This window comes from Oryctolagus cuniculus, chromosome 14 (assembly GCF_964237555.1).
Source record: "Oryctolagus cuniculus chromosome 14, mOryCun1.1, whole genome shotgun sequence".
NCBI classification, from domain to species: Eukaryota; Metazoa; Chordata; class Mammalia; order Lagomorpha; family Leporidae; genus Oryctolagus; species Oryctolagus cuniculus.
The window spans coordinates 7,296,864-7,312,207 of NC_091445.1; the positions used below are offsets into that span (position 1 = coordinate 7,296,864).

Genomic DNA, 15,344 nt, shown 5'->3' on the forward strand with positions numbered 1-15,344 from the left:
ATCGTTTGCTTGTTGATCATGTCAACAAAAGCATGAAGCTCTTAGCAGGCCTGCCTCTTCTCAATTTAAAAGATCTTTACTAGGTTACAGTTAGACAGAGGTAAGAAGTTCTGGGGCGCTATTGCACATTAGGGTGACTACTAGAACGTTGGTATAATGTGTATTTCTCTAGAAAGATAGAAAAAAAACTTCCAGACAGGATTTTGGGTTTTCACCCTAAAGAAATGTTAAATGTTGGAGGAGTTACATATATTTATACTGACTGGACATTACACAACGTACACACAGATCTAACTATCACATGATACTCCACAAGTATGTAGAATTCTTCTATGTCTGCCAGAATACTTTTTATCAAAAGCAATCAAATCGTTTTTTTTTTTAAACTTTTATTTAATGCATATAATTTTCCAAAGTACGACTTATGGATTACAATGGCTTCCCCCCCATACCGTCCCTCCCACCCACAACCCTCCCCTTTCCCACTCCCTCTCCCCTTCCATTCACATCAAGATTCATTTTCGATTATCTTAATATACAGAAGATCAGCTTAGTATACATTAAGTATGGATTTCAACAGTTTGCTCCCACACAGAAACATAAAGTGAAAAATAATAGATGATTTTTTAAATGATGATGAAATCAGAGCAGACCTATTAACATGTTTAATCCCAGTGAGAGTCAAGTTGGGAATTGATAATTTCTTTTTTTTTTTTTTTTTTTTTTTTTTTTTTTTACAGAGGATCAGTTTAGTATGCATTAAGTAAGGATTTCAACAGTTTGCACCCCCATAGAAACACAAGGTGAAATATATTGTTTGAGTACTCGTTATAGCATTAAATCTCAATGTACAGCACATTAAGGATAGAGATCCTACATGAGGAGTAAGTGCACAGTGACTCCTGTTGTTGACTTTACCAATTGACACTCCTGTCTATGGCATCAGTAATCTCCCTATGCTCCAGTCATGAGTTTCCAAGGCTATGGAAGCCCTCTGAGTTCTCCGACTCTTATCTTGTTTAGACAAGGTCATAGTCAAAGTGGAGGTTCTCTCCTCCCTTCAGAGAAAGGTACCTCCTTCTTTGATGACCTGTTCTTTCCACTGGGATCTTACTCGCAGAGATCTTTTGCCAGAGTGTCTTGGCTTTCCATGCCTGAAATACTCTCATGAGCTTTTCAGCCAGATCCGAGTGCCTTTAGGGCTGATTCTGAGGCCAGAGTGCTATTTAGGACATCTGCCATTCTATGAGTCTGCTGAGTATCTCACTTCCCATGTTGGATCACTCTCCCCTTTATTTACTCCATCAGTTAGCGTTAGCAGGTACTAGACTTGTCTATGTACTCCCTTTGACTCCCAGTCCCTCCACCATGACCAACTGTGAACTGAAATTGATCACCTGGAACAGTGAGATGGCATTGGTACATGCCACCACGATGGGATTGAATTGGAATCCCCTGGTATGCTTCCAACTCCACCACTTGGGGCAAGTCAGCCTGAGCATGTCCCAAATTATAGTTGGAAGCATATCAAATCGTTTTTAAAAACCTATCTTGGAGCTGGTGTTGTGGCATAGCAGGAAAGCTGCTGCTGTGGTGCCAGCGTCTCAGATGGACAATGGTTTGCGTCCTGGCTGCTCCACTTCCAATCCAGATCCCTGACAATGTGCCTGGGAAAGCAGCAACGGATGGCCCAAGAGCTGGGGCCCCTGCACCCTTGTGGATGATACTGAGGAAGCTCCTGGCTCCTGGCTTTGGACTTTTGGGCTGGCTCTAGCCACTGCAGCCAATTGGGGAGTGAACCAGAAGAAGGAAGATCTGTCTCCCTTCTTTTTGTAACTCTGCCTTTCAAATAATAAACCAATCATAAACAAAAAACATCTATATCATATCGTGTATTCCCAGAAATTAGCATGTCTTGTAAATCATAAAATGTCAATAAACATCTGTTGATTCATTCTCTCTTTTTCTTGACTATCATGCATCCGAGTTTTCAGTAAAAATCTGGCAATTTTTACCACCTTAAACTTTTAAACTTTAATTAGTGTAAGCACCATCAGTTATGTTTCCATAAAAGAGGACAATGTATAAATTGTAAGTCAACACTTACAATTATCGAATTGTGATATGTTACAAATTGTGGAACATGAAGAGGTCAGATAAACTCTGAAACCCCATGCAGTAAATCAAGATATTAAAATATTTATCTAGTATTTGTAGTGCAAAATTCACAATTCTACAGGATAGACTTGGAAACAAACTTTCCTAACAAAAATCGTAAATAACAATATGAAGTATCATATTCTCAAAAGCTATGTCTTGAAATACCAAATGTATTTAGTTTTTAAAATTAGGAAAAATTTTATCTATACATCATAGTTATAGTTATGCAAATATTTGAATTTATTAATATTTTATAAGATTTTGTCAGCACATTTAAGTTCAGTTTTTAAAATTCAGAATAAGATTATATAATGAAACATTTGATTTTCTTAATTTATACATTATATTCAACTTCTTATAAATTTGAAATTGTATAACTATGAAAACCCTGTTAATTTAACACAACACTCTATCTGAATTCCTGAATAAATGAGGCTATTGTCCATTTTAAGTTCAGCATATGTAAGTCACCTTGATTTTGAATGCCATCAATCACATTTTAATTCCCAATTACTATTTGTAATCATTCATTTCCAGTAACTAAATAGGAGTTGGAAAACTTGGAGGCAAGAATTCTGCAGCTGCATTACAATGCTGTGGAAAATTATGAAGGCGTTTCTTTTTGGTTCCATCCTTTTTGCTGTGTTTCTATTCCATGCTCAGAGAGTTAGTACCTCCTGACACATGACAAACATCTCTCCAATAGCTTTAATACCTGTACACACTGATTATACAGAAGATGCTAATATAAAGATAAGTAATCACCATAAGCAGACTTTTTTAGTAAAGGTGACATTAATACCCCAAACACTGCACCTCTACAATTGACAAAAAAAAATCACTCATGTTAAATCTAAGTAACAAGGTCTTTTAAAACATATAATTAGCACTGCTAACGCTTTAGGAGGGTACACTCCATCACTTGGAAGTCATTAAATTAAGAAGCCATTCGTTGCGGTATCAGGAGCTGCTGATGAAACGCTGGTTGTCACAGTCCACAATGTTGACAACCTTAAATGTGGATTCTCTGGATCCTTGTTTTGCCTTCTGTTTCAAAGGTCCTGATCTGAACAGACTCCATGAAAGTAGTAAGCAATGTTCCCTATGGCATTCTGTTTGATGTTAAGCACTGTGGGAGCGTGGCTTTTGAAGAATATTGCCATTAAAGGACCCTCAAGAGCAATTCTCCTTGATTTGTGCAACACTGAGATGGAAAAAAATGCAGCAGGCAGGGCGGTCATTTACTGCAGGCCACTAAGTAGACTGGCAGAGCTGGAGCGCCAGCCTTGACTAGTCAAGCTGCATGACACCCTGGGAAACAGCTCTACACCACCTCATCATGTGTTTCTAAAGACACTGTGCTGACCTGCACATCCCCAATGAAAATACAATCATTGTAAAAGAGAAAGCACATCTCAGGCCACACTATTCAGCCAGTACTTGGAGCAAACTGTTCATCCATAACCTTCCTGTATTAGCTAACCTATCAGCAAGCACACCGGTCTCAACTATTCCATTATCATATAAGGCAAATACCAATGAGTGATTTAGAAAATATATTTGCATAGTTTACCACAAGGATCTGATTTTTTGTCATAATCTCAGTCATTCATATTCATTCTTAGAGTTTTTTAACTTTTTTAAAATTTTGACAGGTAGAGTTACAGACAATGAGAGAGAGAGAGAGAGAGAGAGAGAGAGAGAGAAAGTAAGTCTTTCTTCCATTGGTTCACCCCCCAAATGGCCGCTATGGCTGGTGCTATGCTGATCTGAAGCCAGGAGCCAGGTGCTTCCTCCTGTGTCACTCCCCGTCTTCGTGGAGGAATGACACAGGACCCTGCGCTGTTCTTTCGTCTGCTCGGCCCTCCCCGGGTTTGCTGCTGGTTCTTCCCGGGTTGGCTACTGTCCCTTCCACCTCCGTGGAAGGGCGGTTCCCCCTGGCCACCTTCCCCACTTCCGCAGGGGAGCGGCACACCGCCGGCCGGCTCTCTCGGGGGCTGCACAGGTGTTCCTTCAGCTAGATGTTCCCCTTAGATGTTCCCCTTAGATGTTCCTGGTGCATGCCGTCTCTCTCCTCCTTTATAGTCCTCTTCTGCCAATCCCAACTCGGCTGCCCACACGCCGAGTACGCTGCTCTCCTCCAATCAGGAGCAAGTCCTACAGTTTATTGGCTGAACTGGAGGCAGCTGTGTAGAAGCTGTTTTCTTCTCTCCCAGCGCCATATTGTGGGAGAGCAGATGCATAGAATAAGTCTTAATTCCAGTAACTTAGTCTAGTCCGGGTTGCTCCCCACACTCCTGGTCTCCCACGCGGGTGCAGGGCCCAAGCACTTGGGCCATCCTCCACTGCCCTCCCGGGCCACAGCAGAGAGCTGGACTGGAAGAGGAGCAACCAGGACTAGAACCCAGTACCCATATAGGATGCCGGCACCGCAATGAGCCACAGTGCCAGCCCAAGAAATCTTTCAAAAATTATCTGGATCTGTACAGTGTACAAAGTATTTACAAAAGTTAGAGCTATTCCTTGCAGTGAGCTTTTCTTTTGACAGTCTTCAATTTCACTTTTTTTTTAAGGAAAAAAATTTAACAACATTCACATATGAACTCTGCCACTTGCATATACAGGCAGAAAAAAATCCACCAGAGGAAACATGACAGTGTCAAGGGTTCTTGAATGAAGTATGAGCCTGTGAAGTTTCCAGGTCCTGGATTTCCCTCCAGGTCTCCCATGTGGACAGCAGGGACCCACACACTTGGCCATCTTCCACTGCTTCTCCCAGGCCACCAGAAGGCGAGCTGGATTGGAAGAAGAGCAGCCGGGACATGAACCGGCAACATCACGGGCAATGGCCCCTACCCACTATGCCACAATGCGAGCCCTAATCAATAAGACTCTTAGAAAGATAATACAGCGATATGCATTGCTATCACTATCACTAATGGAAAGGAGAGGTATGCAACAGTAACTGATGAGACAATTAATATTGGGTGAGAACCCTGAAGCTTGGAAAGCCCGTCCACATGAATCTCCTCATGGCATCTTCAAAATCATACTTGCACTTCAAGGAAAGGGAGGTATTGCACCGATTTCATCAGTGAGGAAACTTGTGAGAGGGAAATTAAAATTGTAAAGTCCGAGTCTGGGATTCAGAGGGAAAAATGCAGTAATTCTTCAAAGACAGACTCTGATCTCTCTCTTGTGCTGTGACTTCACTTGGGGCATGTGTACTACACCCACAGGGAAGATAACAGGAGGGTGAATACGGAGGGAACATGCAGAAGGCATGAGGGTTGCTACAGAGCTTCCACAAGGTGTAAACCATTCAAGCAACAGGTCCAGTACGGCAGGGAGCCACCCAAGTAAACATCGAGGGTCTACGATGATCCGTGTCCCCGGAGGTGTCCGGAAACCAGCCTGATACCATCACTGGCGTCCAGGCTGCATGTCTGACATGGATGGGCTCATTCAACGCTGACCAGTTTACTTATCTCTTATTTTGTGCTCAGTAATTCCTCAAGTCTATCCATTCACTTATTCTCCATTCATTTAATTCAGTATTAAAAACACTATTTTCCGAAATCTTTGCCCATAGTAAGCGCTTTTCTAGACAGTGTGTTCTAAGTATGAGAAGGTCCTCTGTCCCAGCGAGGAGAGAAATGACAAACACACACCGTAAGTAAGCAAGACGACACCGTGAGGTGGCAAGTGCCCTGAGGAATAAGAGTGATGAATCCCGTGAGGATGCATCAAAAGATCACAGATGCCCTTTTGGACACGTGACCCGGAAGTCCATCCCTGAATGGAAGCAGGGGCTAGGTGTACAGGACTGCTTCCCTGAAGGCTCGTCCAGCCAGTGGGGGAGATGCACAGAAAAGAGAACGTTTTCCCGGAACACGGTGGATGTGGTGCTGACAGGTGCACAGGACTCTGAGAACGGCAGAGGGGATCACACCCAGCCTATGGCTCATGGAAGGGTTTCCACGGAAACAGCAGGAGGGAGCACAGTGGAGAAGGCAGAGAGGGGACCCAGGCAGGAGATGGTCTAGTAGGATGGGGAAGCAGAGGTGATTCGGTCTCCCTGGACCAAGCTGGGCTGCTGGGGGAAGGCTATGAGAGGGGGCAAAGGAGACAGACCCTAGACTGCTTCGCTAGAGAGCCTGCTGGTAGGACCTGATGCTAGCAGTGACCGAGAGCTTTCGAAGGATTCTGACTATGGCCAGGTATTCGTGGAAAATAGATCATTCTTACTGTAGCATGAAGGGTCCACTTAAAAAGGGACAGAGCTACAATTAACAGACTGTTACCAATGGTCCAGGTGAAAAGTGATGCACACCTGAAGGTGGGGGTGAAGCAGAGGAAGCGTTCAAGGCAGACTCTGGGGCAGAGTTCATAAGGATCAGATTGCGGTGGTGGAGGAACATGAACCATCTGGGTTTCTAAGGTTCCACACAGAACAGGTTGTGCACCTGCCAACTGTGTGCTTAGCAAACGACAACACAGACCCTGCTTCCTCCCTCATAACTGATCAGAAATGATCCTGCTGCCGGGTTCACCTTGGGAGCGGCTGCTTGCGTCCCCCAAGATCTCACTAACTGGGCCCCCATGAACAAGGCTACAGGGACACGCGGAAGGGAGAAGGCTGCCTGTTGGCTCCAGCCACGCCCCACGCTCTGCGCGTGCGCGCCTCCATCTGGTGAAGCTGGACCCTTCTGTGCAGGCAGGGGGGTTGCTTCCTTAGGGCGTCTACCGCGAGCTTTGATTTCAGCCGCAGAAAATATCTGGAAGGCGTGAAATTCCTTTTAAAATAAACACGAAAGATAAACAGACACTAACAATTGCAGGCAGCACGGTACTATCTGACTTGCATAATTCATTTGAAGATTCTGAAGTCATTTTCAGCCACGTTGTCTTACGAGTACACGGGTATAGAGGCCTTCTTTAGAATTTTTGCCTCTTTTGCTGAGAGCACCTTTTTACCAATAAAAAACAAGTGTGTGTGTGGGGGGGCGGGGTGTCTCCGATGGCTGGTAGCTCTCTCTCCCTTCAATGAGCCGCCACCCAGCATGCACAGGTATTTCTGACATTCTCCGTCGTCACCCTGGCGTGGGTGCAGTGGCACACTGATCCAGGCTGAGACACAGTGCGTGGGGCGCAGCAGAAGCAGGCAGTAGTGTCATAGGTCGTTGGAATTCCCAGCTAGGGCACGTGCATTGACGCAGCTCTGGTACTGTACTTGCTCTCGTGGAGTGTAAAAAGAATCGCTAACTAATGAGTCCCGTGTGGCAGGGACTCTCCGAGGCTTTGGGGGCATCAAGGGGACAGGCGCTTCAAGTCTGTCGCACTGCACTGGAGGTGACTTCTGACTGCAGACACGCACGCTCAGACCAACTACGCTGCACACCGGGACATTGCACCTGGCCTGTCGCTCCCCCTCTTCGTGGAGGAGCAACACTAAGCCCTGCCTAGGCTTCATATCCGAGTCACGGCACCATTATGTCGCTCCCCCTCTTCGTGGAGGAACGACACTGGACCCTGCGTTGTTCTTTCGTCTGCTCGGCCCTCCCCGGGTTTGCTGCTGGTTCTTCCCGGGTTGGCTACTATCCCTTCCACCTCCGTGGAAGGGCAGTTCCCCCTGGCCACATTCCCCACTTCCGCAGGGGAGCGGCACACCGCCGGCCGGCTCTTCTCGGGGGCTGCACAGGTGTTCCTTCAGCTAGATGTTCCCCTTAGATGTTCCCTGGTGCATGCCGTCTCTCTCCTCCTTTATAGTCCTCCTCCGCCAATCCCAACTCGGCTGCCCACACGCCGAGTACGCTGCTCTCCTCCAATCAGGAGCAAGTCCTACAGTTTATTAGTTGAACTGGAGGCAGCTGTGCGGAAGCTGTTTACTCCTCTCCCAGCGCCATATTGTGGGAGAGCAGATGCATAGAATAAGTCTTAATTCCAGTAACTCAGTCCAGTCCGGATTGCTCCCCACACTGGCCTGCAGGGCTCAGACTCCAGTGCCCTCCCCAGAGAGACTCTGGGTGTGAATCAGAGGGTTTCAAAGGGAGGTCCTCCTCACTCACTGTGCACGCTCATGCCGGGGAGCGTGCCACAGAAGGCTGCCTGCATCTGATTGATCTTGCAGCCGTGCGTCAAGAAGTCTCGCATCTCGCTCGGGAGCCTGCCGCCTTTCAAATGGGGGCGATGCACGGCTGAATCCTTAGCACAGGCGCACGGCTCTCATTTGCTCTATCTCCGTACCCAGACATCTTCAGAATGAAAGGGCTTCCAATTAAACCCGCGGCGGAAACCAATCTCCCTTCAGCATCTCCATTCCTCCCTTCCCCCGAGCAGTGGTCTATCCGCTGTGCTTAGCATAGCGTGACAGTTCTGCTGAGCGCCCGCCCCAGTGAGTGGGCACCTGACGACCTCCAGGACTGCAGAAATTAATGCTGACGCGGACGCTAGCTCCCTCTGTGCCGCCTGGACCATGGCTTCTCTGATTCCTGGTGTTTGGTTTATGGCAGGCTTATCTTGAGACCAGGCTGTAGGTGGGTGAGGGAGGGAGCAAGGCCACTATTTCTCCCACCGAGGCCTGGGAGCTGAAAAGCACAGTGAAGTATGTATGGATGTATGTATGCATGTATTTTTCTTGCTGTTAGATCTTAGCACCCTAGCCTGACACACACTGCATCTGATGTCTTTCAAGGCTGTCAGTCTTTCGTGGTAGGAAGTTGTGTCAAAGAAAGAAGACAAGGAATGACAACAGAAGCAGAGCCAGACACTGGGGCTGAGTATTCCACTCTGGCTTCAGCAGACAGCGGAGGTGGCAAGGAGCTCTCTGGACCCAAGCTGGGGATGTGAAGGCAACAGGCAGGATGCAGCCTTCCCTCTCCTGCACCCACGGATCCCTGCACAGCAGCCCCTGGTGGCAGGACCACTGGGAATCACTTTGCAAGGACGCAAGGTCCCATTGGGCAATAGTTGTTTGTCCCCACACCTGGAGAGTGCCAGGAAACCAACTTCACAAAGGGACCTTGCTTAGGGAAACTAGCAACTGTGAAATCATCAAAATTGTTTACAGAAATAGCAGAGCTTATCTGGATTGCAGCTAAAATGCATGTGCACGTCAGAGCAAAGGCTATTTTTCTTTGTGTCGGTTGGGCTTCTTAGCTTAAACAAATGCTTATTTTCTTCACAACCGTAAGAAACTGTGAATCTGAAATAATTGGCCACAAAAGCATTTTCCACATTCTACCAGGAACTGAATTCTTTTGTTTCTCCATATCTGAAATCTCAGAAGCTGTCCAGGTTAAATGATAACAAATAAGCATGTCTGCCTATCTTTTTCTCATAGATAATAAACTTCTTAAAGGTAGAATTCATGCCTTGTGCATTGTTTAGATTTCCAAAGCAGTAGGCACACACAGTGCCTTGCAGATTGGCAGCTGTCAGCATTATAGGTTAAAGCAAATTAAAACAAACCGTAGCTTCTTGGAATTACTTATCTTCCTTGTTTGGAATTGAGTTAATCTTCTGAATATAGATATTATCATTCTAAGCATTCAACATATTGGATAGGAGTTAAAATCGGAAGTGCTTTCCTGGTGTGCTTGAAAACATACAAGAATCAAGTCCTGGAGGTAGGGAAAATGTAATATTTGGAATGAAAACAGCATTCATACAGCTACAAATTCGATTATCGGCCATCTAGCTACTTTCCTGGAAAATACATTTGTGCTTTGCTTCACACTGTTTTATCTGAAGCCAATTATGATACATTATCAGTTTAAATTAATTGTTTTGAATTAAAAAAAAAAAGTTAGAGCCATGACTAAGTAGCACCGTAACAGGAAATTATCCATTAATGCTCCCCAGAGCTGGTCTGTGAGCACACTGGTGCACAAAGTGCTGTTTGCATAGCAGAGCTGATGGATTCTTACTCAAAGGCCACATTTCTTGTGGAGATAATTCACAAAAGTCAATAAACTGTAATAAGATTATCATCTTCCCATAATAAACAGGGTTGCTTTAGGACAGCAAGAGTCCACTTTAGTTTGCCTAAGATACACTCTTCCAAAACACAAGAACATAGGAGTTTTTCAAGGGCCAAATGCACCTTTGGCAGCCAGGCGAGTCTTCGGGAACCTCAACTCGGGCATCCGCTTCCACTGCACAGCTCACCTCGCACCAGTGGAGCCTAACAACATGGTTTTTCTGTGTGGGCAGAAACCTGGGACTTCCAAATGCTGAGAATGTGCCCTCTTCCTCCCTGCCAGCAGAACCTGACCTGCACAGGAAGGAGCTGGAAGGGGGGAAACGCCACGGTCAAACCTAGAAACATGCAGGTGCTTGAAGACACACAAGCTGAGTATCTGATGTCAACAAACAGCACTCGCCACGCGAACACACACAGCCATGCTTTTTAGTTCTTTACTTCTTCTGTGATTTTTTTTTTCTGGCAGTTGCCTACTAGAGTAGGTAGCACAAGGTACTGCCTCTGACACTTTGTTCTGAAGTAATAATACTGGCATGCCAGATACTAGTTGGTATTGGGAGAGAGGTCACAGTCCCAAATCTATTTATCTACTACACATAGCCAATTTTTTTCTCTGTACAATGTGGTTACATTTTTCTTCACACTGGGTTTTATCTCGGGCCAAGTATGAAAGTATCAGTGGCCCCAGGGTCACAGGAAATTCTAGAAGATGAAACAGAAAGCCCTACAGGTGGAAAGGTGGCCCACATGAGCTCTCTCTGAAGGGCACACGTAGGGGAGTTGTGGAAGGAAAGGCAGAGTTAACAGAGTCTGGAAGTGTGCACTAGGTGACTGGCTCATTTGAATTCTACAGACATTCATATTATGTACTCAATCCTAAAAAATCTAAGCAACGGTTGTCATTTAGCAGATGAATAGTTTTTACTTACCTGTGTGATCTGGAAAGAACTGGGGCTAGAACAGGAAACTACGCATTCCTGCAAGTAATTTTTAAGTCTGCCCTAAATATCACAGCCTGCTGGTTTTCCTGTTGGCAAATTATCTATTTTGCCAGTATTTCCAGTTCATAGTTGAGATAGAAGACATGTTCTTAATAATATGCACTTACTAACCCAACATCCCTAAAGACAGAAGCACCACTGAAGGATTTGAGTATTGCATTTAGAGTGACTTTGCTGGTCCTGGAACAGGTATATCAGCACAGAATTGTAAACAAACACAAAGCCACTAAAATAAAGCATGCTTTACCAAAAATCCCAGGAGAATTTAAAAGAGTAACAATTTTATTACAGACTTGCAGCCTTTCATACATTATTGCTCATTCCATAGAGGTTCCTACTGGATCTGTCTTATAATGCAATGAACTTGGATCTGCCTATTGAAATAAGAAATGTTACCGCTGCTGCTTCTCAAATTTGTCACCTAAATACCAAAATAGACTCTGATATTGTGTCATGTCCCAGTTAAATACTTATTTTCTTGTTGGACAATGTTCATAGAAAAAAAAAACACCTCTAGAATTTGGATCAAGACAACCTACTAATGAATGTACACATTTTAAACAAGTAGAGATGTTTAAAAATCTTAAACCTAAATTTAAGTCTCCTAGTGTTAAATAAGTATGAAACATTAGCTGTGTTCAACAAAGTTCCCATAATGGGATAAAGTGCTATTTCCTGGCATATTTCAACAGAATGCATTACTGCTATATAGTTCAGCCTGATGCTTAAGCAAATAAATACATCTTTTTTTATAGAGTTATATTTAAAAATAAATGTATACAAATTTCAGAGACACGTCAAAATCAGGTGCTATTTTTTTTAAAGTTTTTAAAAGAAAGAACTTTCTGGGACCAGTGCCGTGGCACACTAGAATTAATCCTCCACCTGTGGTGCCGGCATCCCATATGGGCGCCAGTTCTAGTCCCAGTTGCTGCTCTTCCAGTCCAGCTCTCTGCTGTGGCCTAGGGAGGCAGTGGAGGATGGCTGGAGTGCTTAGAATTCTGCACCCACGTGGGAGACCAGGAAGAAGCACCTGGCTCCTGGCTGTGGATTGGCATAGCTCTGGCCATCGCGGCCATTTGGGGAGTGAACCAATGGAAGGAAGATCTTTCTGTCTCTGTCTATAACTCTACCTGTAAAATAAATAAATAAAATCTTAAAAAAAATAATTTTCTAAGTTTCTCTCTTTGAAATTAGGGAAAAGACCAGGTTCTCTAGAATGTTTTACATTGCAAATGTCACATATCTCACTATTTGCCAGTGTCTTTTTATAGGATTAACCAGGAAACAGGTAGGGCTCTCAAGTCACAAACATAAAATGATATACGGTCCTTAACCCAGAATGAAGACAGCATAATTGATTTTCTTTCTAAAAAATCCTATACAAATGAGAAGAGTGATTTGCTTTTCTTAGAAATCATTCTTATTTTACACAAATGCTTCAAAGACAGTAAACAGTGACTTTCTGACTAAAGGACACAGGATACAGTCACTGTTTTAAAGATAAACGGAAGATAAATTGCACAAAAATACAGACAAAACTAGTGATGCAAATTTTACCTTACATTACTAAGAACATATTTCATTAGTTGGATATTTTTCTTCAATTACCCAAATCTTGTTTAACTACAGAAAAAAATATCTTGCAAGCTATAAATTGCGCAGGCAGGGATTTATGATCATATATCTTCAACACCTTAACAAAGCTCAACTAAATCAAAACTGCAAACATAAAAAAGAAGATGTAAATACTCCTTCCTACTTGTAGACTTAACTCTGCACCCACTCCACCAGATAACACAACTTACCAAAGCAGGTCATGTATTTGGGAAGTAACTAAGGAGACAATTATGTGTAATGGAATGGTAATTTGTGACGTGTGCAAAGCACCTTACTGATGTTGGAAAATTTTCTGTTACACAGCCTTTGTTGTAATCTGGGTTAAGGATGTGGCAGCCAACACAGACCCAGAATTCTGTGCACTGAACAGAGCCCTACCTCTCATTGGAAATGTGAGCACGTCCTACCTCATGGACGACTTTGGGTCCCGAGCCTAGGCAGGCTTGGGTGTGGATTCTCGTACCATTTACCAGGCTTGTGCCCTTGGGGAATTCACTTAATATTTCAGTGACTCCTTATTAGCCCAGTGTCCAAACTGTGTGGCGTGTTAGAATGAAAATCCCAGTGCCAGGCCATTATGTTTACCAGTTAAATCAGAATGCCTTCAGGCTGCAGCCAGGTATCTGCCTTTTTTGATAAGGCCCAGAAATCAGCAGAGTCTGGGAACTGTGGGCTTCAGCCCATACATCGCTGGGAGAGCATGCTTGCTCTCCAGGGCTGTTCTGTAGGTTGCAAACAACACATGATGAACTCACAGTAAACCACACGGCAGTCCACGGACCAGGCAGCAGTGGTTCTCTCACACTTGCTTCATGTCACGAAGCAGAAGCCAGGGACAGAAATTCATACTTGGGGGAGACTGATTCACACCGTGACGACCTGCAGAGCCCAGCTTTAAACATAAGCCTCCAGTTCAGACAGGTTTCACAAGCATTCTACTTTTTGTCATGGGGGTGTAGAAAGAAGAGTAGATTAGCTACTCTCATTTCCCATGCAGAACGTTCTTCAATAAAAATTATAAACACACACATTAGCACAATTATTAATCATGCACAGTTACTGGAAATGATTCCAAGTATCTTGTCACTTGGCATCTCCTTAATGCCCCATTCATCACCAGATATTTCTGTCACCGAAGCATTCAAATTGTCAGATAAAACTCCTTGCCTGAGGGATATATAAACCATGGCTTCTTGTAATGAATGAAAATAAAATGACTCCCCACAGTATATATTGCCAGACTCCCTGCAAATAAAGTAACTAATTAAATAATCTCCTTTTTAAAGAGACCTGTGTCTGGCAGGCAATTTTGGCATTGTGGCAAAAATGGGGATCTCCTAGGGAAAAAAAAAGTCTCATAGGGACATTTCGATATACCAGATGGCAACTCTGAAAAGCATCCTCGCAGTCAAGTAACCCCCTGCCCTCACTGAGTATCTCAGAAATCCTATCTTTAGGATAAATACAAGTGAGGCTTTAGCTGCTAACAGTTTTGTTGGAGTTAACAGAAAAATCTCAAGTCATAACTTAAGAGTAAAGTGCTAAACCATCTACCCCCACCCCAACACACACACATACACCAGACTGACTTTTTTCAATATTTATTTATAATGAAAAGTCAGAGTTATGGAGAAGGGGAGGAGGAGGGAGAGGGGGAGAGAAGAGGGGGGAGGGAGGGAAAGGGGAAGGGAGGGAGAGGGGGAGAGGGATATAGGGAGAAGAGGTGGGGGAGGGAAGGGAGGGGAAGAAGAGTATAGGGAGAGGGAGTGGGGAGGGAAGGGGGGAAGAGGAGGAGAGAGAGAGAGAGAGAGGAATGAGAGGGAGGAATGAGAGAGGGGGAGGGAGGGAAGCAGGGGGAGGGAGGGATGGAAGAGAACTGCAGTTCATTGGTTCACTCCCTAGGTGGCCACAAACTCTGGGGCTGGACCAGGCTGAAGCCAGGAGGAGCTAGGAGCTTCATCTGGGCCTCCCACGTGGGTGCCTGGGTCCACTTAGACTGCTTTTCTCAGGTGCTTAGGAGGGATCTGGATCAGAAGTGGAGCAGCCAGGACTCAAAGCAGCTCCCATACGAAATGCTGGTGTTACAGCAGCTTAACCAGCTGTGTCACAGCACCAGCCACACAAACCTGACCATCATCTGGTTCCCATGACTTTGGATATCCTTGTGTGTGTCATCATGACACATTTCCAATGAGAAGAATGTTCATGTTCACTTTCGCAGATTTCCACAGCCCTAAGCAGGATGTAATGAGGGAAAAATTGTGACGTGCCCCTGGGCACCTGGCTAGTTCTTTTCATGATCTGATTTTTTTTTTTTTTTTTTGACAGGCAGAGTGGACAGTGAGAGAGACAGAGAGAAAGGTCTTCCTTTGCCGTTGGTTCATCCTCCAATGGCCGCCGCGGCTGGCGCACCGCGCTGATCCGAAGGCAGGAGCCTGGTGCTTCTCCTGATCTCCCATGGGGTGCAGGGCCCAAGCACTTGGGCCATCCTCCACTGCACTCCCTGGCCACAGCAGAGAGCTGGCCTGGAAGAGGGGCAACTGGGACAGAATCTGGCGCCCTGACCGGGACTAGAACCC

General features: G+C 44.8%; 1 protein-coding gene across 3 annotated transcripts in view; it reads right to left on the reverse strand.

Annotated features, from left to right (window-relative positions):
* Positions 1-15,344, reverse strand: part of EDIL3 (EGF like repeats and discoidin domains 3) — a 491,890-nt gene that overhangs the window by 175,723 nt on the left and 300,823 nt on the right. The gene's annotated exons all lie outside the window — the stretch shown is intronic.